We start from the raw sequence: 26728 nt of genomic DNA on the forward strand, positions 1-26728 counted from the left end.
CTCTGAAAGTAATTAATAAAGAAGACTATCAATTTTGAAAAAAAAAAAATTAATGAATCAGCAAATTGCAACTAAATACAATAATAATGGAACAATACGTTAACAATAAAGCAAACAAACTGTTATTCAAGTAAACAATACCGCAATGAAACAAGTAAATAATGGCTCGAGACGCAAATAAATACTTGGAATCAATGAATAAACAACTAGAGAAGAATAAAACAATGTTGAATTGAATAGTGAACAGCCGTCCTTTTCTATCGACTAGTCTGAGTGCATTGCAACACACTCTGACCGAAGGTAAGCAGGTTGTGGTTGTGCATCGCCTTCTCGTCTATTCGATACTAATCCCAGAGAAGAGGGAGAGAGGGAGAGATCATAGTATCAGTTGTTATTACACAAATACAGTGGCCGGTTCTTCTGGAATTTACTCGAATTCTTGTACTGGTAAGTCGTTAACATCTGCATTATTTACACATCACTCAATGCAATCTGTTCCAGCATCACATGGTCTCAGTTCTGGTATTTCAAAACCATCAGCCTCTTGATCTAGTGGTTAGCGACAGTGAGTGGCTCCTAACGAGGAGGTCGGTTCGATTCCCGACTCTACCACGGAATTTTTCCTTGGTTAAGAATCGTTTCTTGTTAAGTATGGCGTGGGTGTTTGTGCTATACTTAGGTTAGGTTTAAGTCAGATTGATATAGGAGACGACTGGCACACCTCACTAAAAATCCCTTCTTTAAGGGATCACCAGGGATCGCTCGCGACTCTATGAAGTTATATAATTTTAGAATTCCTTCGGTCTTCTGAATTCATGGCTTGCATGAGCACCACTGCACTGCACTGTATTTAAGACGTTCATTAACTTATTCATCATTATAACTATGAAAAAGCTATGTATTTTTAACATTTTTAACGTCTCGTTAAACAATTTTGAATTTTTCTAAACAAAGTGTTAACGTGAACCAGAATCAATTACAATACATATTTTTAATCATATTAGGTGTAAAAATGAAGTAACACTATAAGATCTGAAAACATCGTTTCCGAGATACTGAAATACAAGTTTTCGGCATCTCTGATCTTTGATAAACTTTTTTATCCCACCTATGTATTCATCCGTCCATATAATAATAATAATAATAATAATAATAATAATAATAATAATAATAATAATAATAATAATAAAAATTTAATGCTAAAACAAAGATATATATTTTTTATATAAAAAATCTCTCTAGCACTCCCAGAGATTGTACATACTCGTGCTCAGAGGGCATTCCACAAAATGTTACCATACACATTTTTCACTGTTGGATACACTTTTAACACTTGTATAATCACTGATAACTTTGTAACTTTTATACTGTGTTAGCATTAGAAAATTACTTGGCTGATTAGTTTCGAAGTGATATTCTTCATTGTCCGAAGTCTAGACTTTCATTGATAAATATTTTTATTAATCAGCAGAAATAAAAAGTAAACAAGAAAAGCACAGATATCACAATGATTGCAACTTTATATTTTCTCCTTAAACAATAATTTTTAATTTATTTTTTAAAATAAGGAGCATTAGCAAATTATATGTTTGGGAATTCATTTGTTATCTTGTTAAAAAGCCTTAGACCGAAGTTGCTACTGTGGTTATAAAGCTAAAAATACAATTGTACGGAGTTACGCAATAATAGACCAACGAACAATTTGAAAAAAAAAAGAGATATTTGTACAAATCTGTTGATGGTAAGCTGATTTAACTCGAAAAAATCTGAATTTTACTGCTATTTATAATAAAAAATTCGTTTATTGCATAAAATTCATTTATTTATTTTTCTTTAAAGTATTAATTCAACTGCTGGTCTCTTATTAAAAATCGATTAGCCCTTTATTGGTATTATTTGTGCTATTTTTTGTACTAATAGACTATGAATGTTACAATACTTCTTGGATAACATGTTTTATATAAAAAAACAGATTTATTTCAACGGCCAATATCTCGAAAGAGGTTTTTGGTGCTTGGTCTCTTATTGCGCAACTCCGTCCAATTGTAGTATATGTAGGTTCTGTCAAGCGTATGTTGTCTCATCTTTTAGTTTTATATTTATGTGAATACAAATTACATTTATTTCGATTTTTGTGTAAGAAATTCAAGAAGACATTGTTATAAATTTGATGGATATTAAATACTTTAAATCAGTGCTGTAGTTCGGCTGATACAGGGCGGTACGCCGTACCGTCTAAAATAAAAACTAGCTGTTACCATACCGGCAAAAGATATAGAATCGAAAGCATGTTAATTGTATTTAACTAGTCTTTAATAGATTTTGTAATGGAGGATGTTAGCCGTTTGAAAAAAAAAGTTTATTTTGATTTTAATATCTGGCATAAAAGTAGTAACTGGCGTCTCATATCCTATGCCTGAACGCTTGTCCGTTCGTTGTTTTCCCCCCTCAACCAATTGAGACAGAATTGCTGGATAACTTTCGGCGTTGGACTTATTTTTCCATCATTAATTCACATATCATCATCATCATCATCATCATCTATACAGTAGCCCGAATTAAGTTCATGATGCGGCGTGCTATGCTTGTACAAGAGCGAGGCCGTTCGGCTACCCAATAATTCACACACCAGAAGTGGTAAGCACAATAAGCTTCAGGCTGCAGTGCAAGTCTTCGGGTCCCTCCTCCGTACAAGAAAAGAAAACTGCTAACTTGTGCAATAGTAAATTTGATCCATTTCATTTATAAATTTAGATTTTGTGTAACTGTAAAATATAATATAAATATTGCAAATAAATAATAATAGGCTAATAATAATAATAATAATAATAATAATAATAATAATAATAATAATAATAATAATAATAATAATAATAATAATAATAATGCATTAACCTGATTACATCACTATTCTAACACTGGCTAAAACAACTTGAATTAAAAGTTAACCGTGTTTACTGTTTTGATATTCTCTTAACATTTATGTACTAGGTGACCATTTTGTGTGTGGAACGTAAACAGCGGCTCTGCGATCTTATGTTACCCCGTGGGAAAGAGAAAGACATTGTCTATGACTAGAATAAGAAAGCAATCGTACTGCATAGATGACGTAACAGCGGCGCGCTGTGTAGTACAAGCACAGGCTAGTATATACAGTCACGAAGCTTGAGTTTATGAGGGTACTAGGAACAATAGACTGTGCCGGTATTATTTCGCATTGTCTGTAATGAGGCGATAGCAGCGATCCTAGTGATTAGCAACTATCTATGGGTGCATATTTACTACGTATTGAGCTTCGTGACTGTATATTATAGACTGTGGTACAAGCGACTGCCTTCCACAAACAGAATGGTCGGGTAATAGGTTGGTTGCTTTCAACAATTAGTGCATAATTAAACAATAATAATGGATATTATTGTTGCCTAGTAGCTATGTTTTATTAATAACTTTATTGCTGTAACAGGTTCATTACACTAACATACGGAGTAGTTACCAAGTGAGTTTATGGTTTTCATTCACACTTTCGTCTTGCTTTTTGACTACTAAAATAGATCAGAAGTATGGTTGCGAAGAGTTACGACTAGTGCCAAGACGATTCCTTTTATTATTATTATTATTATTATTATTATTATTATTATTATTATTATTATTATTATTATTATTATTATTATTCCGTGGTATGACATGTGTCTCGGTTCCGGTGGGAGATGTGTTGACGAATGGCGCAACAATTGCTGTGTCTGTTTCAATGGATGTTTCCATGCAATTGTGTTTTTTTCTATAAACACCCCCAGGGAAGGTCACTTTCTGGACGGCCTCGTGATTGCGGTCGAGTGGCCGGGGTTTGTGTGCACACTTCTTTTGACATTGTTAACATGGTGGAGGAGGGGAGTTTAGCTTCTTTGTCTGCCCCCATCAGAGCGTTTGCTTGTCAGATGGTAGAGCAGCTGGCTACAGACTGGAAGGTCCGGGGTTCGATCCCGAGTGGTGACTTCCAGAACGGCCCCGAGGTTCACTCAGCCTCCTATAAAATTGAGAACCGGGTCTTTCCTGGGGGGTAAAAGGCGGTCAGAGCGTGGTGCCGACCACACCACCTCATTCTAGTGCCGAGGTCATGGAAAGCATGGAGCTCTACCTCCATGCCCCCCAAGTGCCTTCATGGCATGTGACGGGGATATTTTACCTTTTTATTATTATTATTATTATTATTATTATTATTATTATTAATATTATTATTATTATTATTATTATTATTATTATTATTATTCACCTAACATAATTAGGGATATTAAATCCAGATGTTTGAGATGGGCAGGGCATGTAGCACGTATGAGCGAATCCAGAAATGCATATAGAGTGATAGTTGGGAGGCCGGAAGAAAAAATACCTTTGAAGAGGCCAAAACGTAAATGGTAGAATAATATTAAAATAGATTTGAGGGAGGTGGGTTATGATGCTAGGGATTGGATTAATCTTGCTCAGGATAGGGACCGATGGTGGCTTATGTGAGGGCGGCAATGAACCTCCGAATTCCTAAAAGCCACTTGTATTATTATTATTATTATTATTATTATTATTATTATTATTATTATTATTATTATTATTATTATTATTATTCACTGCAAATTTCTCATTGTAATTCACAATGTCATTACTAGAAGCAATACAGATCAATTTTGTTAACACTTACGTAAGTTGAACAGCTGAAGAACCTACTACAACATTACATGACGTGTCGAATATGAATCTGTGTCAAGGCCCAAAGTGTCAATGTCTGTCTTCAGTATTACTCCAGTAGTGAACAGAAGAAGAAAGTGAACGTTAACTCCGTTGACTTTCCACATGTCCTCAATCTGAAAGTATTTGTTTATATCTTCTGCATTGATGCTGCAGGTTGCGTTTTTTTAGCAGCACTACAAAGTCTATTTTGAAATCTTCCTTGTTAAGTTTGTTGAGCATATCTGACGATTTGCCTAGATTTTCATATCAGTTCTTATTTCTCGATCCAAGAACATTTTGAACTGATTGTTTGAAAGAATAATGGTGGTTCATATTTGTAGCATGCCCTGTTATTATAATGCAATGTTAAATATCTCTTTGCTTACAGTGCCAGTCACATTCCTCTATCGCTGGGGATAGTCTACGCTTGAAAGTGTTTTGCAGTATCCCATTACATGTTCTTCAAGTTCTCTGAGCAGCACAGCTAGACACATTATCGAAATAAAAAACAGATAGCTCCCAAATTGCAAAAGGAATACTTGGTTATTATATATATATATATATATATATATATATATATATATATTTATATACATATACTTTTTACTGAAGTTGAAATCCTAATTTTAACTCTGTAATTGCAGCATCACTATCATTGCAGAAACCAAAACAATTAGTCCAAGGCAAGTCATATTTTTTATAGCATGTATGTAACTATGTAAAAATTTCACCGCCAGTTTAAAAATAATATTTCTAAGCAAATCATAAATTCTTCACAAGCACAAAGCTTATCGAAATAAATTTACTTAGCGTAAATTAATGATGTATCTTTGTTTGCTGTAGGAATGGACTAATTAGATTTCAGAGAAAGTATTTTACATTATTCAAATTTGTATATAAATTGTAAGAAAAACATTTTAGGTTGTTCTACTGTTGATACCAACTGAAAAAAAAAAAAACTTAGATTTTTCCACTTTCGATATCAAATGAAAAGAAAATAAATCTTAGATTTATTAATTATTGAAGAGATAAATCTTAGATATTTTCACTTTCTATATCAATCGAAGAGAAAACAGACTGTTCCACTTTCTTTATTTATTGAGAAGAAAACATCTTAAACTGTTCCACTTTCGTTATCAATTGAAGAGTAAACATTTTAGGTAGCTCCACTTTCGACATAAATTAAAGAGAAAACAACTTAGATAGCTCCACTTTCGATATATCGTAAATTAAACAGAAAACATCTTAGATAGCTCCACTTTTGATATACCTAAATTAAAGAGAAAAGATCTTAGATAGCTCCACTTTCGATACACGTAAACAAGGAGGAAACAGCTTAGATAGCTCCATTTTTGATATACCTAAATTAAAGATAAAACATCTTAGATAGTTCCACTTTCGATATAAGTTAAAGAGAAAACATGTTAGATTGTTCCACTTTTGATATCTCTGGAAGAGAAAACATCTTATAAGCAAACAATATTATGAGAGCAGATGTAAGTAATTTTTTTCTTCCACCATGTTAATAATGTCAAAACAACTGCTTATTCAAATTTTGGCCACTCGAGCACAATTACGAGGAACATCTAGAAATGAGTTTCCCTGGTGCCGTTTACAGAAAGAAAACAATGTAATGGAAAGATTTGTTGGAACAGATACAGAAATTGTTGAGCTATTTCTCAACATATTCCCCCCCGTAATTGAGACATTTGTCATACCATGGGGTCAACTTTTGTACCCCTCTGTTGTAGAAGTTTGCCCACCTGGGATCGGAACCAATGTGTGACAGCTGTCTGCACCTCTCTGTTGATCCCACGGTATGACAAATGTCTCAATTCCGGTGGGGAATATGTTGAGAAGTAGCTCAACAATTGCTGTATCTGTTCCAACAAATCTTTCCATTACATTGTGTTTTCTTTCTGTAAACGGCCCCATTGAAACATGCTTTCTGAACGACCCTTGTAATTGTGCTCAAGTGGCCAAAATTTGTATAAGAACTTCTTTTGACATTATTAATATTGTGGAAGAAAATAATTTTTTTATATCTGCCCCCATGGGAATGTTTGCTTGTTATAGGTTAACAATTGGGAAAAATTCCGTTGTAGGAGGTTACTAAACCTTATCGCTGCGCTGGAAGTGGAGTAGGAGTTTCCCTCCATTCATCCGAACCATTGTCGCTACTGACTGACAAGTCATCTGATGCATCACTGTTATCAGTTAAAAATTCTCCTAACGAAATTATTGTCAGTTTTACTGTCTAGTACATTAGCATTAGAAAAATATTGTTCTTTGTTATTTTTAACGTGCTCAACACATTTCTTCCACCTGTCTTTTCCATATTCTGCGAAAAGGTGGCGACACAATCGTTCCTTTACGTTAAGTGGGGACCCAATTTCTGTTACAAAAATCCAATTGAAAAGACTGGAGACAACTGACTAAACATTTTAGTCCGTCCCTTTAAGTAAATGAAACCAATCAAAACAATAAATGCTTATTTTTAAAGCATGGTTGGGTTTTGAAGATAAGTAATGTTTAAGTACGCGCTACGAGACGGACCGCGAGCAGTCAGACGTAAACTGAACAAGTGATGATATCTTGTTGACTCATTCTATTAACATGGTTTTTTTTTAAACATAAAGTAGAATCTTTTTAGACGATTTCATACACTGCAACTACCCACTTATTTCTTCAATAAAAAAGTTTATCAGGAGGTTCAACTAAATAAATGTGTGATAAGAGTACTCCATCAACTTCATAGGCTTCACATAAGAGGGCGTGGGGGCGAATCTGATGAGCTTTTATAATGCCTATATTAAAACACATAATTATACTAACAGATATAGAACCACATTAACAATTTTTCAGAAGTAGAGCCACGTGCTCATATAACATAAAAAATAACAATTTAATATGCTCCGTGTATCCTAGGATACCGTAAGCAAAGAAATATATTTTAGCTTATGCTTATAAAGGCCTGCATGTATTCAAACATTGAGTAACATTACATAGTAATATAACAAAATTAAACGTTTTAGTGTTTTATTACAGAAAGGAAAATAAAGAAAGCAACTTGCTTTCAGCCTTGTCTATAAAATAAATATTTTTAAATAAAATAATATCATTAGGCCCGACTTATATTTCTGTTTACAAAATACTCCTTTATTAGGTTTAAGCATTTGTGAATAAAATAAATAAAATGAATATAATTGAGAGCTTTGATTTTCAAACAATATAAATTATGTCAGGAAACACTATAAAACTTATTTCTGTGAACCCTTAACAAATTTCTGATGAATGACGTTAAATAGTTACTCTCTGATTGTGCTCTGATAGTACATACACCCTTAGCGGAATTTTGGCTGTTTCGTAGCGGATTCCGTGTTTCTAGAATTAGGCATTCTGAAGATCAGTACTACCGGTAGTGAAAGTAATAAATCCAGTTGATATAGTACCAAAGTTCGGAAAATTATATTTAACGTCTACAATTTCTTCAAAAAATATTCGTCCGAAGAAAACCGTAAAAATCTTAACTTTTCTAAGTGTCAAGAACTGCCGAGGCGTGTTCAATAAATGTATCAACCGTGTCTCGTGTATGCAGAGAACTACAAAAAGCAGAAACACAGGGTGCTAAGAAATTGTTCGTCTCGCCTAGAAAACATATTACTATATCTAAAAGAGTGAAGAATTTGAATGACTTAAAAAACACACCAGTGGCTTTTCCCGTGGAACTGCAAACATCAATTTAATGGTATGATTTCTTAATACATCATTTATTATTGTATGAATAAATCATTTATTATTGCATTACACTCCTTTGTTATTGAGAACGGAACTTGTTTTCGCCGGCCGCCCATCTCTCCCGCCAGACGAATTCGGTGGAGCACTCATCACACGCTCTGTAGGTTTGACAACGTCGCGCTTGCACGTTATTGGCTCTCGCGAAACGTCAGGAGAGTTGGACTCCACTATCCTAGGGAAATACCTATTAGATACCTATTATTGGAGAAAAATTTGTGCCGGCATCGGGAATCGAACCCATGCGCGCTGAGAGCTCTTTCCATCTGAGCTATGGCGAGACTCATAGCTGAGAGATCCTGGGTTTGATTTCCGGTGTCGGTACAAATTTTTCTCCAATGTTAGATATCTAGATGTTGGCTACAAATAGTCATGATTATTCATTGAGGACTGCGAGGCCTCACAAATGAATGTATATATATATATATATATATATATATATATATATATATATATATATATCTCCAATTACTTTCAAGCCCCGAAACAAAAATGTGTTATTAATTTTCTGTAAACTTAATTTCAACAAAATTACGTGACCTTAAAATCATTTGCGAATTTTAAATAACCCCATATATGAGTCGTCATATTCTCATCAGGTGGAATAGGCTTAACAGCTAGCATGCCTGACCGTGACGAGCGGTCCCGAGTTCAAATCCTGGTTGGGACATGTTTTTTATGTAGGTTATTTTACGACGCTGTATCAACATCTCAGGTTATTTAGCGTCTGAATGATATGAAGGTGATAATGACGGTGAAATGAGTCCGGGGTCCAGCACCGAAAGTTACCCAGCATTTGCTCATATTGGGTTGAGGGAAAACCCCGGAAAAACCTGAACCAGGTAACTTGCCCCGACCGGGAATCGAACCCGGGCCACCTGGTTTCGCGGTCAGACGTGCTAGTTACTCCACAGGTGTGGACTGGGACATGTTACCTGGATGAGGTGTTTTTGGGGTTTTCCCTGAACCCATTAAGAGCAAATACGGTGTAACTTTCGACGCTGCACATAGACACATTTCACTGGCATTATCACCTTCATATAATTCAAATAACCACAGCAGTTGATAAAGCATCGTAAAATCAGGGGCGAGATCTACGTGGAAGCTTAGGTGCCTCTTATGCAGATCAATGAGACGTCTGGAATTCATCACCATTGCTATTTACTGATGTTTGTAACATCCACCATGGCAGACCCGATTCGTCGTTATGTAACCACAGAAGATGACCTATTTTTGGAAACGGAGATGATAGCGTAAGAAGGTTTTTGGAGTGCGTTGGTAGAGCGAGGGGAAAACGGGAGAACCTCAAGCAGAACACTTAAAAGCTTGACTTTGTCCACCACAAATACAACTTCTCCATTGCCGAGATTTGGCCTCGGATCTACGATCTTCTTAAGCCAGAGCTACCAAGGCTGCTTCTTCGGTGGCATAAAAACCAATGGTTATGCAGTGTCCTTCTAAGTTTTGAATTTCACTCAAGTAATCATTTCATTCTTTTTTCAACCAATCTGCTCTCAAAAAAGCTGAAAGTTAGAAATTATAGAACATATACATTACCGGTTGTTCTATATGGTTGTAAAACTTGGGCTCTCACTTTGAGAATGGAACAGAGGTTAAGAGTGTTAGAGAATAAGGTTCTTAGGAAAATATTTGGATCTAAGAGGGATGAAGTTACGAGAGAACGGAGAAAGTTACAGAACGCTGAACTGCACACATTTTCTTCTTCACTTAACATAATTAGTAACATTAAATCCAGACGTTGAGATGGGCAGCACGTATGAGTGAAGCCAGAAATGCATATAGAGTGTTAGTTGGAATACCTGAAGGAAAAAGACCTTCGATAGGCCTAGACGTAGAAAAACTTATGGTTTATATAACGACGTTCGCAAATGCCGAGTTTATATCAGCGTCGCCGGTGTGCCGGAATTTTGTCCCGCGGGAGTTCTTTTACATGCCACTAAATCTAGTGACATGAGCCTGTTGCATTTAAGTACACTTAAATGCCGTCGAGCTGGGCCGAGATCGAACCCGCAACCTCGAGTACAGAAGGCCAGCGCTATACCGACTGCGATACCGAGGCCGACCTTAGACGTAGATGGGAGGATAATATTAAAATGCATTTGAGGGGGATGGAATATGATGCTAGGGACTGGATTAATCTTGCTCAGGATAGTAACCAATGGCGGGCTTATGTGAGAGAGGGAATGGAACTCCGGGTTTCTTAAAAGCCATTTGTAAATAAGTAAGCAATTCACTAACATAGGGTAGGCCTATAAAATAAAAAAAAGGTGTTTGTTATATTACAGCAGACAATTTTTTTCCACTACCGTTTGTCTACTGAGAATGTTACATCATAACTGGGCCTTGTATTCTATTCAGCTCCATTGCACATAAGGTCGTACCTTCAATGTTACTTCATCATACAAAGACTGGAGAGAAAGTATTGTAATATTGCAAAGAATATATAAAGTGGAAGGGTTACTTTACGACGCTTTATCAACATCTTAGGTTATGTAGTGTCTGAATGAAATGAAGGTAATAATGCCGGTGAAATCAGTCCGGTGTCCAGCACCGAAAGTTACCCAGCACTTGCTCATATTGGATTGAGGGAAAACCCGAAAAAAACCTCAGCCAGTACGGAATTCAGTAGATTTTGCTGACATGTAAAAGAACTAAAAACTTCCGGCACACCGGTGACGTTGATATAACCTCTGCAGTTGCGAGCGTCGTTAAATAATCCATGATTAAAAAAATTAACTTGCTCCGACTGGGAATCGAACCCGGGCCACTTGGTTTCGCGGCCAGACGCACTAGACGTTATTCCACAGGTGTACACAAAGTGGGAGGAAATATATTACATTTTCTCGGATGTAATTCTTCGAAACATGACAAATAAAAATGTATAACAACATTTTCGGGGGGGGGGGGGAACTGTGTTAAAATGCTGATTGTGGATTCCACGAATAATTTTTCTAGGATACTGAAGTTTAAGCTATTTATGACAATGTTTACTAATAATTTAGGTACAAGTACAAGGTTTCATTAATCACTTGAATATGAACTGAGGGTTTGGGGGAAAACCAGGCAGCTCCAATTTTTTTTTTTTTTTTTTTCATTTTTGAGCTATTTAAGCACAGAGGAAAAAAAAAAATACGCTCTATCGTTTGGTCGAAGAACCAAGTAGTTCCAAGAATTACATTCACAGTTATAATGCATTTTAGACCTACCTCTTCTGTAGATGGTTGTTGTTTGGCAGTAAGCTTTTCTTTATTATCTCGAAAAGTACTGAATTGGAACTGCCTGATTTTTTTCCCCAAACTCCTCAATTGTAAATTTCATTCTTCAACTGTAATGACGCGACTGGAAAGCCAGCAACGCTGCAGCTAGGGCATCTCAGACTTAAATACCCTCACCCTCTGTAAGTCAATAAAGTAAAGGCGTAAAATAAATAGATTCAAATAAATACAATAAGCCTACAAGTCCCATAAGGGCAAAGGCCTCCCGCCATTTCCGCAAGGTGAGCTGTATGAATACTCACTAGATGAGCTAATCCTAGCAAGCTGTTAGGTGCTATCAAGGGATACTACTCTACCACAGGTGGTGAACAAAAGCTGAACTACAAACCAGTACACGAGTTTAAAACTAGATTAGAACTACGACTGACGCACAACGATAGCTTGCACATTTAATGCTACGCCTATATTGCGGCAAACAAACTGTTTCCGGCTGCACGAAACAAAATATTTGTTAACAATGGTTATTAGAGGAGAAAAATTCGCTCCGGCGCCAGGGATTGAACCTGGGTCCTTGGTTCTACGTACCAAGCGCTCTAACCGCTGAGCTACGCCGAACTTCAATCCACAGCACCGGATCGAATTCCCATCCTGCAGTGTCTTTCCCTTTGTGGCCTGACTCCAAGTTCGACATATATGTTGACATATATTAAGTCAACTAAGAGTGCACTCAATTGAGTGACTTGGTGGCCGGGATTTCACAGTAATATGCACTGTTGGGCGAAGAATCTACGTAAATATTATTTCTTTGATTTACAGATCCTATAATATGGCCTTAACTCTGCCAGGATAAATAAACCATTATTATTATTATTATTATTATTATTATTATTATTATTATTATTATTATTATTATTATTATATGTCGAAGCCACAAAGGGAAAGGCACTGGAGGAGGGGATTCGATCCGGTGCTGCGGATTAAACTTCTGGGTAGCTCAGCAGTTAGAGCGCTTGGCACGTAGAACCAAGGGTCCGAGTTCGGTCCCCGGCGCCGGAGCGAATTTTTCTTCTCTAATAACCATTGTTACCATAACAGATATATTCTGTAAGATCAAAAAATTAATTTTTACGTAAAATGTGTGTTGCTGTTTCAATCACATTCAATACACACAGCGACAAACAAGTCATTATCAAACACTCAGTTGCTGTGAATCTTCAAGATAAAACTGTAAATAGCAGGACGGTATTCTGTTCACACGCTGAGTTTCTCAGCATCACATTTCATCTAGATTTAGTTTATTTATTTTATTTGTTTATGAACATAAAAGGCGAAGCCAATAATTACAATGTTCATGACTTAAATTTACAGATGAAGAGGCTAATGTTTTTTTACAGTATATAATGATAATTAATTTGGTTTCTATACATTTTATTAATTTATTAGTCTACAGATCTTATGATGAGCAGCCAAACTAACTTACTATTATGACAAGTGTTGTATTGCATGTTACCACGTATTCACATTTTTTTCTGTTCTAATGATATTTAACTTATTTTATATTTTTGTTTTCATATTTTCCGATAATGGTACATCTATAATGTGATAAGTTGAGCTATATACAGGGACATCATTTTATTTTTACTAACATTTCTGATATTAACCTGGCTATACCTTTGAATCAACGGTTGCTATCCCCTTCCACGACTGGAGTTCGATGGCGTAATATACAAACAAATCACTTTACTAGATATAGGAGGGAACAAAAGTAATTCATCCATTTACGTAAACTACGAAATATCACGCTTTGAGTTTGATAATTTTCATTAAGTTTTTATTTAATCAGAATACAGTACAGTATTAACAATGAGTGTTTTCACTCACGAACTGAGCTGTCCATACGGACGTATTCATTATGCAGTGTATATTATACTGTCTATAGCACATTAGCGTACACTATAGAGAATGAAGTTAAATTGAAAAATAATCATAATATGGATATTTAAACACATTTTTCAAAATGGTGGCGGTTCATTTCGATACAGGCTTCAGTTCTAATGTATGTAATTCCAATTACCAGTTTCGTCCTTCGTACTAGTAACTCATGTTGAAATAATTCTGTGCCTACTCTGTAAAAGAGTACCTTACGTACTGTAAATTCAATCTTCACTTCTGCTCGATCCGAAAAGATAAAATTACTCAGACATGCTATCTACTGTCCGTCCAAGTGGTTATGTCGCAGGATCGTAGAAAGGAGGGAAATCACGTAACAGTTAATTACTTAACGAGACCCTTTTATTTAAGTTATTTTAAACGGTTGTATGGGTATAATATTACGTAGATGTCCAATTCCTAACAGAAATTAATGTTCTCAGAAAAGAGCTAAGACAGCCCAGCCACTAGCCTTTACAGAGAGGGAAAACCGGAATGCGACGTAGGCAAATGGACGACAGTACCAGTGCGAAAATGATGCAATATTGAAAGCTCTTTCGTCATTGGAAAACGCGAACATATTTTTGGAACGTACTGTGACGGTAAGGCTAGTATGACTGTATATGCGGTCTTTGATCTGTGTGGAAGACGGTTGAACTTCATTAGTAGAAGGGGTGGGAGTGAAGTACATTAAAAAACTCAGGTACAATAAAAACTGAAGTAAAAATAAAATGATGTCCCTGTATAATCATAATTTTCCTTACTGTGTGTACTTAAAACTATTGTATTCATTGTATGCTTTGTACTGCACTATTTTATTACTACTATTAGTATTATTATTATTATTACTATTCTTATTTTTTATCATTATTATTATTATGATTATCAATAATTGTCTTATTTTTTATACTTTGTATGTCTCATGTATTTTGACCTGCTGTTCACATTTTATTATGCTTTCTTCTTTTTCTGTATGTTATATATTATGTATGATTTCTACTTACTTGTTATTTACATTTCATTATTATTATCTTATTCAATTTTGTGTGTAAAATTGTAGTGTATTTTGTAAATTTGTAGTGTTTTTTGTAACGCAGTTTTACTCCTGGTTGAGTGTTAGAGAAGGCCGTATAGCCTTAACTCTGCCAGGTTAAATAAATCATTATTATTATTATTATTATTATTATTATTATTATTATTATTATTATTACAGTAACCTATATCTTTTTTCATTCTGTAATTGTTATTTCAGGCTTAGAAATTATGCTTTACCTAAAATAATAAATACATTGTAAACTATAATGTTAACTGGTAGTAGGAATGTAAATAACGAATCGATAATTGGAGGTAAATTGATATAGAAAACCCATTTCCCTCAGCTTTAGATTCCCTGCTACAGAATTATTTCAAATAACTTCAATACACATAGTAGGATACAAATCGCACTGTCTGCTGCAAATATGTTTTGGAATTTTGACTGCTTGAAACAATTATACATGAAACAACTCTCGGCTGTCTCTCTAGTTGAAACAAACGTTTCGTCTGCATAGTGTGTTCAAGTTACAGGCTCTAATCTTCATATCAAAGGCTAGTTGGCTGTAGCAAACCGTCTGAGTCAGTTTCAATCAGCCTGATACTTTTGTTTGCCGTAGTGTGGCTGTAGCCTCACATTAGAATCATTTTTTTTAACTGAAAACTGAGAGTAAAAGCTGGTCCACAGTAAACCGGGAACGGAAACGACAACGAGAACGAAATTATTGTTAAAATAAATGTATTTAAATGTAAGCATTCACAATTAACTTTCACGTTCCCGTTCCTGGACTCCGGCAAGCTTCTCATTAATTGTGAATGCTCACATTTAAATACATTCATTTTAACAATTTTTCCGTTCTCATTCTCGTTTCCGTTCCCGGTTTATTGTGGACCAGCTTTAAGGAGTCTCATTTAGAATGAGACCTGATTGAAAACTGACACTTACTACCAAGGCCTATTTGTAGTCTGTTCGTCGCTATATGTTTAATTTAATTTTCTCGAAAAATGCAAACTTTTCAATATATTAGGCCTACTAGTCGCATAAAAACCATTTGACAAAATTTGCTCATAATGACCTAATCTATAACTAATTTGAATAAATACACCGTGTCCAAATTGCTCCGAATTCATAATAATCTACCTCTATAACTACTACTTATTAACTATAGCTACGACAACCAAATTAGTGCCAATAGACAAGCAATCTCTCAAAGTTTTGTTTAAAACTTCACAAGTTCTCGATACGTGAATCTCTGGTCACACTGCACACATTTAGGCGAAATTTCCTTTACCACATTCTGCGTAGCGTGTCACCATCTATCCTATCCTCTGCACCGCAGCTGTAATGCGACGCCGCATGTCGAAGAAGGAAAATAAACATTGTCCTTTACATATCCCCACAGAAAAAAACCACAAGGGGTTAGGTCATGTGAGTGCTAGGGACAATCTAACATTCATGGAGATGTTTTTGAGGTACTCACGTATTTGATAATGGAAGTGAGGTGTTATACCTACTGTTTTGCTGAGATAAATTGACTAGTAGATTGCTACTGAATATAAAATCTGTCCAATAGTTTAGGGCAAATCCCTGTGCATAGGCAAAAAGAGTATGCCTAAAAGCACTATTCCAATGTCAAGAATGGCGAAAACGTATAGGCCCAATCCGTACAAATCTCTAAATTCAGGATGGAAGGGAGCGTGTTACACAACGTGTCTCAGAATGATTCCTCCGATTTTAATATGGTTTATTTTGTAAAGTATGTAAGTTGTAGACGCGCAGACACGCAGACGCAAAACTCACTATTTATTATTATTACGAAGAATGAAATGGCAAGATCAAGATAGTTCGCATGAAATGAAAAATTCTCGGAGATTATCTGAAGGGTGTTGGGAGGAAGGGGAACAGGGAATGTCACAAAACATATTTATAGGAAAACAAGTTTTAATGTCTGAACATTCCAGGTTTTTAACCAGTGCACCGTTACCTTACAAAGAAATTTCCACTTGTATTATTATTATTATTATTATTATTATTATTATTATTATTATTATTATTGTAATTTAACATTTCTGTAGTCCCAGTTTCCACCTACTGTATACAATGCGCTATATACCATAAAATCGCTAAAATGGACAGTCCTTGTCCCCCTCCCCCCAACACCCTTTATCTACAAAATCAGAATGTATAACATATGTTCTTGCATTTTGATATTACACTTTTCTGAACAGAGGAATTAAAAAAAAAAAAAAAAAAACTCGAGAGGTAAGTAACAAGTAATAAACTAATTTAAAACCAGACAGTACAACGATAATTGTTTATCTCTGTCAAAGGATCAAGGTCTCTAGTTCTACATTCTTTTTATTATAGTTGGGCGTGGGTATGGTTTCATAGTGCTGTTGGCTATGTATTTTACAAAAAAGGGATATACTTAGGAGTTGATATCTAAGGTAAAACATGTGAGAATTTGACTACTGTGTGATCCACCAGCAGCCTGTCACGCAAGCGTTCTTACTTCGAATCCTGGTTAGGCCTAAAATTTTTCATTCGAAAATCCATAGTGACACTTGTGACGAACAGGGATGAAGCTAGGGTTTTTCTCGAGGTTCTACCATGTTACGAATCAACAGCTATTCAAGCCACCGCCGTGGCTCAGTCGGTTAAGGCGCTTGCCTGCCGGTCTGAAGTTGCGCTCGGGCGCGGGTTCGATCCCGCTTGGGCTGATTACCTGGTTGGGTTTTTTCCGAGGTTTTCCCCAACCGCAAGGTGAATGCCAGGTAATCTAAGGCGAATCCTCGGCCTCATCTCGCCAAATACCACCTCGCTATCACCAATCTCATCGACGCTAAATAATCTCGTATTTTATACAGCGTCGTTAAATAACCAACTAAAAAAAAAACATCAATTCGCTCGAGCTCCATTCCATAGTATACAAGTGAGGTTGCCTGCTTCGAAACAAAAACTCAGAGAACTTTAGTATAATTAGCTGGTGTGACTTGGGAATCCGTCTACTAGGTGACCATTTTGTACGTGGAACGTAAACAGAGGCGCTGTGATCTTATATTGTTACTCTGTGAGAAAGAGAAAGACATAGTCTATGACTGGCATAAGAGAGCGATCGTACTTTACAGGTGATGTAACAGCGGCGCGCTCTGTATTAGTACAAGCAACTGCCGTTCCACAAACAGAATGGTCGGGTAGTACGTCGGGGGTTAGCACAAAAAGGTCTACAAAGTCTTAGTATTGGTTGATTTTGACTCCCCCTCCAATAGATTATCACTATCATTAAAGCCAACAAGGGTTACGTGGCAATTTGACTATATTAAAAAAGAAACGAATTTATCAAGGTGAAGTAAGTGGCAAATTCACTATTTTAATATAAATAAACGAATTCACTTGTAAGGTCTTTCTTCCTGTTTCTTTATTATTCTACTTCCTTTTATGATACAGACTTACAAGTCTTGGGCATTTGGACCAACATATCTGCAATGCGGACCTCCCTAACCATATGATGAGCTTAGTGCTGTGCTATCACGAAGACAATACAGGGCAGTATAGTTCGATTCGTTTAGGAAGACGTTCGAGACGGAAAACTTGCGAGTGACAGCCCTCAGATGTGAAAGTGAGAGCGCAGACTACTTCTGTAGAAGACTTAGGAACACGTACAGGACACCTAAGATATTACTTTCATAGCGCTCGATACACGAGAGAGAACTGCGCCCTGTCAGATTACCATACTGCATTTTATGACCTTCCGATGAAGGCTGAATTTACTACCGTGTGGCACAGAAGTCACTTGCTAAATTAGGAAAACAATATTATTCTGAAATGACAAATGTAGGATCATAACAAAAATGCAGCCGGGCCCACGATAAAGACAATTATCACGGTAAGGGCTACGACAAGAACCACAGTAAGGATCACAACATGGACAAAAATCCTTGGGTCCATGCACAACATGGACTAAATGCTTGGGTCCATGTCGTGGTCCTTGTCATGGTTCATATCGTGGTCCTTATCGTGATCGTTGTCATGGTTCATGTCGTGGTCCTTATCGTAAACCTTGTGGTTCATGTAGTGATCCTTATCGTGATCGTCATAGTTGTCGTGGTTCATGTCATGGTTCTTATCGGGGTATGTCGTAGTCATATCGTGATCTTTGTTGTGGTTCATATCGTGGTCCTTATCGTGATCGTTGTCGTGGTTCATGTCGTGGTCCTTACCGTAAACCTTGTGGTTCATTAGTGATCCTTATCGTGATCATCATTGTTGTCGTGGTTCATGTCATGGTCCTTATCGGGGTATGTCGTAGTCATATCGTGATCTTTGTTGTGGTTCATATCGTGGTCCTTATCGTGATCCTTTTCGTGGTTCATGTAGTGGTGGTCTTTATCGTGATCGCTGTCGTGGTTCATGTCATGGTCCTTATCGTGACCTTGAAGTGGTCCTTATCGAGATTTTTGTCGTGGTTCATGTAGTGGTCCTTATCGTGATCGTTGTCGTGATTCATATCGTGGCCAATGTCGTGATCCTTGTTGTGGTTCATGTCTTGGTCTTTATCGTGATCGCTGACGTTGTTCATATCATAGTCCTTATCGTGACTTTGTCGTGGTTCATGTCGTGGTCCTTATCGTGACTTTGTCGTGGTTGATGTCATAGTCCTTATCGTGACTTTGTCGTGGATCATGTCGTGGTCCTTATCGTGACTTTGTCGTGGTTCATGTCGTGGTCCTTATCGTGATCCCTGTCGTGGCTCATGCCATGGTCCTTATCGTGACTTTGTCGTGGTCCTTATCGTGATCCTTGTTGTGGCTCATGCCATGGTCCTTATCGTGACTTTGTCGAGGTTCATGTCGTGGTCCTTATCGTGACTTTGTCGTGGTTCATGTCGTGGTCCTTATCGTGATCCTTGTCGTGGCGCATGCCATGGTCCTTATCGTGACTTTGTCGTGGTTCACGTCGTGGTCCTTATCGTGACTATGTCGTGGTTCATGTCGTGGTCCTTATCGTGATCTTTGTCGTGGTTCATGTCGTGGTCCTTATCGTGATCTTTGTCGTTGTTCATGTCGTGGTCCTTATCGTGATCGTTGTCGTGGTTCATGTCGTAGTCCTTATCGTGATCGTTGTCGTGGTTCATTTCGTAGTTCGTGTGGTGATTCATGTCGTGGTCCGTGTCGTGATCATTGTTGTGGTTCATTTCGTGGTCCTTGTCTTGATCCTTGTCGTGGTTGATATCGTAATTCTTGTCGTGATCGTTGTCATGGTCCTCAACGTGATCTTGTCGTGGTTCATGTCGTGGTCCTTATCGTGATCCTTGTCATGGTTCTTGTCGTGATCCTCGTCTTTGTCATAGTCCTTATGGTCTTTGTTGTCTTTGTTATCATCCTACGTACAGTTGTTATTTCAAAATAATATTGTTTTCTCATTTGGCAAATGACTTTCGTGTTACACGGTACCTTCCGTATTTTCATAAAAAATAAAAGAGCATTCATGTAATGAGATCTAGACTAGAAATAGAGAGAGAACGAATAACATATTGCACCGGTGTGTATTTTTGGGTATGATTGCGCCAAGAGTTCGGGTTGGATGAAAATATGCATGCGCTGCCAGACGTCTTCGTGCTTGGTTCATCTACGTAAAAGCGACGTGGGATAACCAGTCAGTTCTGTGGATGGAAGATAAATCTCCATTGATCACACCGAAATCGAACTACGGACTGCTTGCATGGGAAGCGCGTACGCTATCAAAAAAGACACAACGGAAAAGTAAGTGGCAATTTATGAAAAAAGTTGTGTAGCAAGTAATTTGCATATAAAATCAAATGTATGACTTAAACTGAAAGAAGAACAGAACATACATCCGAGGCCGACTACGACATGACAGAAGGACACCCGGTGCAAGTTCCCTTGCAATGACGTACTGTAGGAAAGAAAATAGGTTGCGTGTTGCAGTACTGTGGTTGATATGTTATATAACGACAATAATTAGAGGCGAAATTTTCCACAATTGCTTTCTCTGTTACATTTACCACTTTACAGAATGATGCAGAACTTATATTACAGAAGAATGTGGTAGATAGAGGGTACTAAACGAAACATTTTTTATTAAGCAATGTGGGTCCTATCCCGCACCGGTGTGGCGCTGCACTTGGAGCAGAATTGTTGGCTAACTTTCGGCGTTGGACCTCGGACTCATTTCGCCGTCATTAATACACATATCATAGTCATCCATGCCATAGATCGGGTTAAATTCACGGCAAGGCGTGCTATGCTAAGATGTATCGAAATCGGTGGTTAAAAATTAAAAAAAAAAATAAATAATAAACAAATAAAAAGTGGGGGTCTAAAAAGTTGTCATATGGGTTAATTATTGTCTCTACCAAATTTGGTACTCATACCAAGATTTCCAGCCGGAGCGCATTAGCTTTAAAGTTTAGGAATTTCATCTAAATTTGTATTTAAATAACTTCGCAGTTCTTTCTTTACTACAGACTGTAATATTCGTTATATTTCTCATATTTTCTGTTACTTTAAACTTTTTAATATTATTTAAGTAGCCAGATAACTGTACAGAACTCTTAACAATATTTACTGGCTGTAACAACCCAGAACTCACCACGGAGAGGTGACTGCTATCGAGTTCTTTCTTTCCGTCGAAATAAATACCCTGGGGAAATTTTGTTTCTTCTAATTCGTTCTTATGGAAAGGACTATAATTTTTCTTTACCTCTCGTTGAATTTTGCTTCTATGTATTAATTTGCTTTTGTCCTCTTTAGATACTAGTTTAAAATCTTCTAACACTGCCGAAGCAATTGCCGCTACTTTTCATACAGATACACCCGTTTTGTCGGTAATTTTAGAAACTGCTGGCAGAGGAATTCTCATCAGCGAAATGAATTTTCGGTTTGCAGGTCTTGAAGTAGATTTCAGCGGATATTTTCAAGTGAAATCCGAATTCGAAGAATTATTTTCTCCCGATGAGCTGGTCTGTTGTATAGCACACACTGGAGAAATAGATAGCAGCTCTTCTTTTCGTTTACGTTTCATGGATCTTATTTCCTCTTGTTTTTGCAGTTTTTTGTTACTACATTGTCCAGACTTCCAATAATTATTTTTCTACACGTCCGTTGATCAACCAGGAATTTTTTTTCTGGTACTTTTCGCGACATTTGCAGTTCGCAAAGTCAAGGCATTTGCATGTTGCAATATCAAATAGTCTTAGACTGTTGTCTCATACAGTCCAGTTTAGATTAATTAGATTTTCTGTTTTTAATAAATTCTTCACTTTATTATGATAATTTAATATCATATCTGTTATTGTTTTCATGGAAAAGAATGACAGGGATCGAAGCGAGTTTCCCTGTAGCCTACTCACTATTTTATCTGCAACTTTTTTCTGCATTACATGTACTGCAGGTTCTTTATTTTCTTAACCTTTTAATTCTACCCAATTATTTTGGCGCACCAAAAATACCCCTCCGCCCGACTAACATCTTCTTTTACTGGTAAAGATTTCGTCATTAGAAATAATAGGCAACACTCAAAACACCCATACAGTGCATAATAGGCAACACTCAAAACACACATACAATGCACTACAAGCAAAGGCTCGGGAGAAACTAACGAACAGAAAATAGAGAAATTGTAACAGAAAGCAGAAGTGTTAATCATCCCTTATCTTCACCCTCTCCCTCCCTCTACGCAGTACGCACCCTGATTTGAACTATACTGGGTGTTCAGTTCAAAGTGTGTCATGGCTCGCTGTATGCCGTCATGTGCTAGCCGATGAGCCTAGAGAATTCAATCTTCCTACACTTCCGCAGAGGTGTATTACCTATGTGCCAGAGAAGTTGCCTACCAAGTAGGCTACGGCATTCATTCTGAAGAGTACTTACCGATACGTGCGGTAACGCCAGTAGTGGCAGGAATGTGAACTGTTTCGAAACATGTACTGAGGTGAGTTTTTTTCTTACTGTCGAGATATGGGGAGAGGGTTAAGACGATTACTTACGTATTTGTTGGCATTAACTTCGACGGTCAACATGGACACGGAGCATTTGATTTGTGTTGTGGAATGTTGCCATACGCAACCGATGATAACAAATACCATGCGTACGACTTGGCCGCACAAAACACAGTTCGAAAGAGGTTATGGTAGCACACAGACCGTACAGACCGCCATCTGTTGCTACGACGTTCAAGTTATACCGCACACGTTCTCTAGTTCAGATTGAACGCCTTGATTAATAGGCAACTTCTCTGACATAAAAGCTGAAACTCGCTTCAAATCGCTGACTCATCAACAGTGACGTCATGACACTCTTTGAAATGAACACCCAGTATTGCGTTGCCAGTCTGGAAGTGTCTATTCAGTCATCTATACAAACATTTATAACAGCTGAAAATTCTTAATATTCAGTGTTATTGAATGTAATTTTTTCAAGTTTTTGGTGAGTTCTATAAAACTTGGAGGGCTTTGCTGCGCCTCGGTGAAAATTTAATCTAGAGCTCTAATTTTTTTGTGCATAATTGTTACATATAATGGCAACTTTGCCGCACTACATGTTTTTTTAATTTCGTAATTTAATTTTTTCGATACACCCTATTGTTCAGACCCAGAAACAAAATTTCGGCCATCTAATTTTACTAAGTTCCAGATACAAAACATTGCGCGTTTGCAGTTAACGGTGCCTAAATGTATGCTACTTGTGGACAGTAGTACGAAGCTTGTTGCCTACATAAAGGAGGACTGCTACCAACTCGGCCTGTTTTTTAATTCCGTATCTGTACAAGAGCGCGACTATTCGGCTCTAAGTATCAGAACAGGTGTGATAAGCAAGGGTTTATTTATTAAATAACATTAATGAAACTAGATTAAAATCTGTGAGGCTGGATAATAGTTGTTAATATAGGCCAGGGTACTATTTTTTGAGGCCGGGCGGTGACAAGGCACTTCATGATTTTCATGTACAGCCAATAGGTTATGCTAAAATTGCTGGACATTTATTATTAACTTATTAGGTACTACTGGACTATGTTTAAACTACACATTATAAAGATTATTAATTTGTATTTAAATTGCATTACCATAGTCAAATTTTCTATTTATAAAAAGTAATATTTTATTCATATTTAAACAATTTCATATGAGGTCTACTCCGCAGACCCAACAATCTCTATATCTAAATTCGAACCAATGTACAGTCTGATCCGTTTGGGTATGGATAATATTAATTTATTATTATAAATTTATTATAATAGTAGGAATTTTTTTTGCTGGTTATATTATGATTAAAAGATGAGAGTTTCCATATATGACAATCAACAATGCATAATTTGAAAGAACAAATGAAAATCGCAGATGAATAAAATGGCTACTACAAATCAATAGCGGGCACAATGTGTTCTTTGGTATGCTAAATTTGAGTGTGTTAAAAGAGATCAAAGGGAATTTCGACGTGAGTATGGTGTGCGTAATGTACCTAAATACGATTCCATAATGACGTGATATCGAACATTTCTAGAAACAGGCTGTGTTAAAAAAAAAAAAAAAAAAAAAAAAAAAAACATGCAGGAGGTCGCAGGCGAAACCCAATACGAGAAGCAGCTATCTCTTGGCTTGGCCCCCGAACTCCCCAGATCTAACTTCTCCTGACTTCTTCGTGTGGGTTTTGTTAAAGACAAAGTGTATACACAGAACCCCAGGAACATTGATGATCTTAGAGTAAAAATTACTCAAGCTTTTCAACAAATCACCCCTCTAATGTTACAACGGACATGGGCTGAATTGCATCACCGTTATGAGTTGTGCAAGGTGCGCAATGGAGGTCATGTTGAGCTCTGAGGAATCTCTCATCTTTCAGTGTTGTATGGACAAAGTTTCAACAAATAAAGTTCACTAGTCAATGTTTTACGGTGTTTTTATTTTATTCACACCCAAACGGATCACCCTGTATTATCGTCTGACATTCCATAAGTATTCCTGCGAAAATTATTATTATGACGATGACGACGATAGTCGCGACGACGACGAAGATGACTACAGTAGACTACCGGTACTATCGAAATCCCAGAGCCAGGGCACTAATTTTGTTCAGAGATACACTACTGGTGGTAAGCACAATAAGCCTCGGGGTGCAGTATAAGCCTCTGTAAAATATAAAAACAATTTATTAAATAACATTAAAGAAACTAGAAGGCCTGATGGCCTTATCTCTACCAGGTTAAATAAATAAATAAATAAATAAATAAATAAATAAATAAATAAATAAATAAATAAATAAATAAATAAATAAATAAATAAATAAATAAATAAATAAATAAATAAATAGACAAATCTGTGAGGGTCGACAATAGTTATTAATACAGGGTGAAATCCGGGACTAGTGTATATAGGTAGGCTACTTTCTTACTATTGTACTTTCTCCTTAACAGTGTAAAGGGAAAACATTGTACCTACTACAGTATGAATATCAGTTTTGGGATTTTTATGGAAATACATATTTTTTGTATCCTTCATATCGGAAATGTGTTTTTTTTTTTTGGCTTGCAATCTCTCGTTACGTCTGAATGCATCAATTTATTCTAACTACGAGATTGATTGGATTTTGTTCATATCAAATTTATAAATCTCAATCCAATTGAAAATAACTCACATGATAAGCCTATGAAATAACGTTCAGTAAAATATTAACGGATCTCCATTTAAAAAACGGCAGTTTACTCGAATCGGCCATAACGATTTTTAATATTGAATAACGTTTACCTAGGGGCCTGGGTTAGACACAAAATGTAAGTCATGCTGACGCGTCAATAACTCAGTACATGTAAGAGATAGACAACATAAAACTATAGGTTAATTAAAGAGTACTTAAAGAAAGAGATTTTTATAGCTATGTGATTAATATTATTCCGTAATAAATATTAAATAATAAATATTATGGAAAACTAAACTAAACAATCTAAAATGCAATAGTTGCCCACATTTTTACATAGGACAGACAGGAAGATCCTTTCATACAAGATATAATGAACATATTAAAGCTATAACCAAACCCTACATCACATCAAATTACGCAGACCACATTATCAATAATAATCATGACTACAATAATATAGAAACAGATATGGAAATTTTACACATAACACCAAAAAGTTCACAGTTAAACATCTTAGAACAATACGAAATATATAAACATACAATAACATACCCACAACATATACTTAATACACAATATTACAGTTCAATACCCACACATTATTCGACGTCATAATACGTCATAACACACAAACAACCAGCCCCCCCCCTTAAGAGCAACACATCCCTATTCCTACAACCGACAAATGCACATCGCAGAATTCAAGATCACCAGTAGTTCAAGAGACACTGATGAAGACGTAACATCACGTCGAAACGGGCCGTCTATCGAAGGTATATATACCTTTCTTTTTTAACACTTTTTAACGTGTGACTAAGCAATTTTATGTTTTTAACAAACAAAGTGTTAACGTGAACTTTAATCAATGAAATATTATGGATGTTGTTTATTGAAAACTAGAGAGGGGAATTGTGAATGAATTGTTCAAAGTGAACGAGCCATTGAACTGAGAGAACGAATCACGATTTAGAAAACGAAATGAATCAATTCCTTTGTAAATCGAAAGTTAAATCGATCGCCTTCTAGGTTTTTACTCCTTATGAATCGTTTCCTGCAACAAATCTTCTGAATCAAGATCACTTATTGTTCTATGTCAGCTGGATAGGTAACGTTCACTTTTCATTATCAGTTGGGGAGACGGTGTTGAGGGAAGCGAAACAAAGTCATACAACGTAAGCTGTCATGTTTGTGTCATCTGGTGGCTCATAGAAAAACCTTGTTAATATCAGCTGCTTTTATTAATACAGTAGTTATAGGACAACGAGTAGAACTTGTCGATGTTATGTTTCTATTTAAATGACTTGCTAAAATAGGCTATAAAATCTAGTTTGTTAATATTTTGAAACGGACAGAAAGTAAAG

General features: G+C 36.4%; 1 protein-coding gene across 2 annotated transcripts in view; it reads left to right on the forward strand.

Annotated features, from left to right (window-relative positions):
• The first annotated feature begins 289 nt into the window (after positions 1-289).
• The window catches only part of LOC138704826 (short-chain dehydrogenase/reductase family 9C member 7-like), a 67725-nt gene continuing 41286 nt past the window's right edge, over positions 290-26728 (forward strand). The window contains exon 1 of one of the 2 annotated variants that reach the window (XM_069833117.1): positions 290-447. The gene's annotated coding sequence lies outside the window, so the exon portion shown is untranslated. Of the gene's footprint in view, positions 448-24277; positions 26141-26728 lie in introns of those variants that run through there. The other variant, XM_069833118.1, reaches the window with a different exon arrangement.

Source organism: Periplaneta americana, chromosome 8, assembly GCF_040183065.1.
Source record: "Periplaneta americana isolate PAMFEO1 chromosome 8, P.americana_PAMFEO1_priV1, whole genome shotgun sequence".
NCBI classification, from domain to species: Eukaryota; Metazoa; Arthropoda; class Insecta; order Blattodea; family Blattidae; genus Periplaneta; species Periplaneta americana.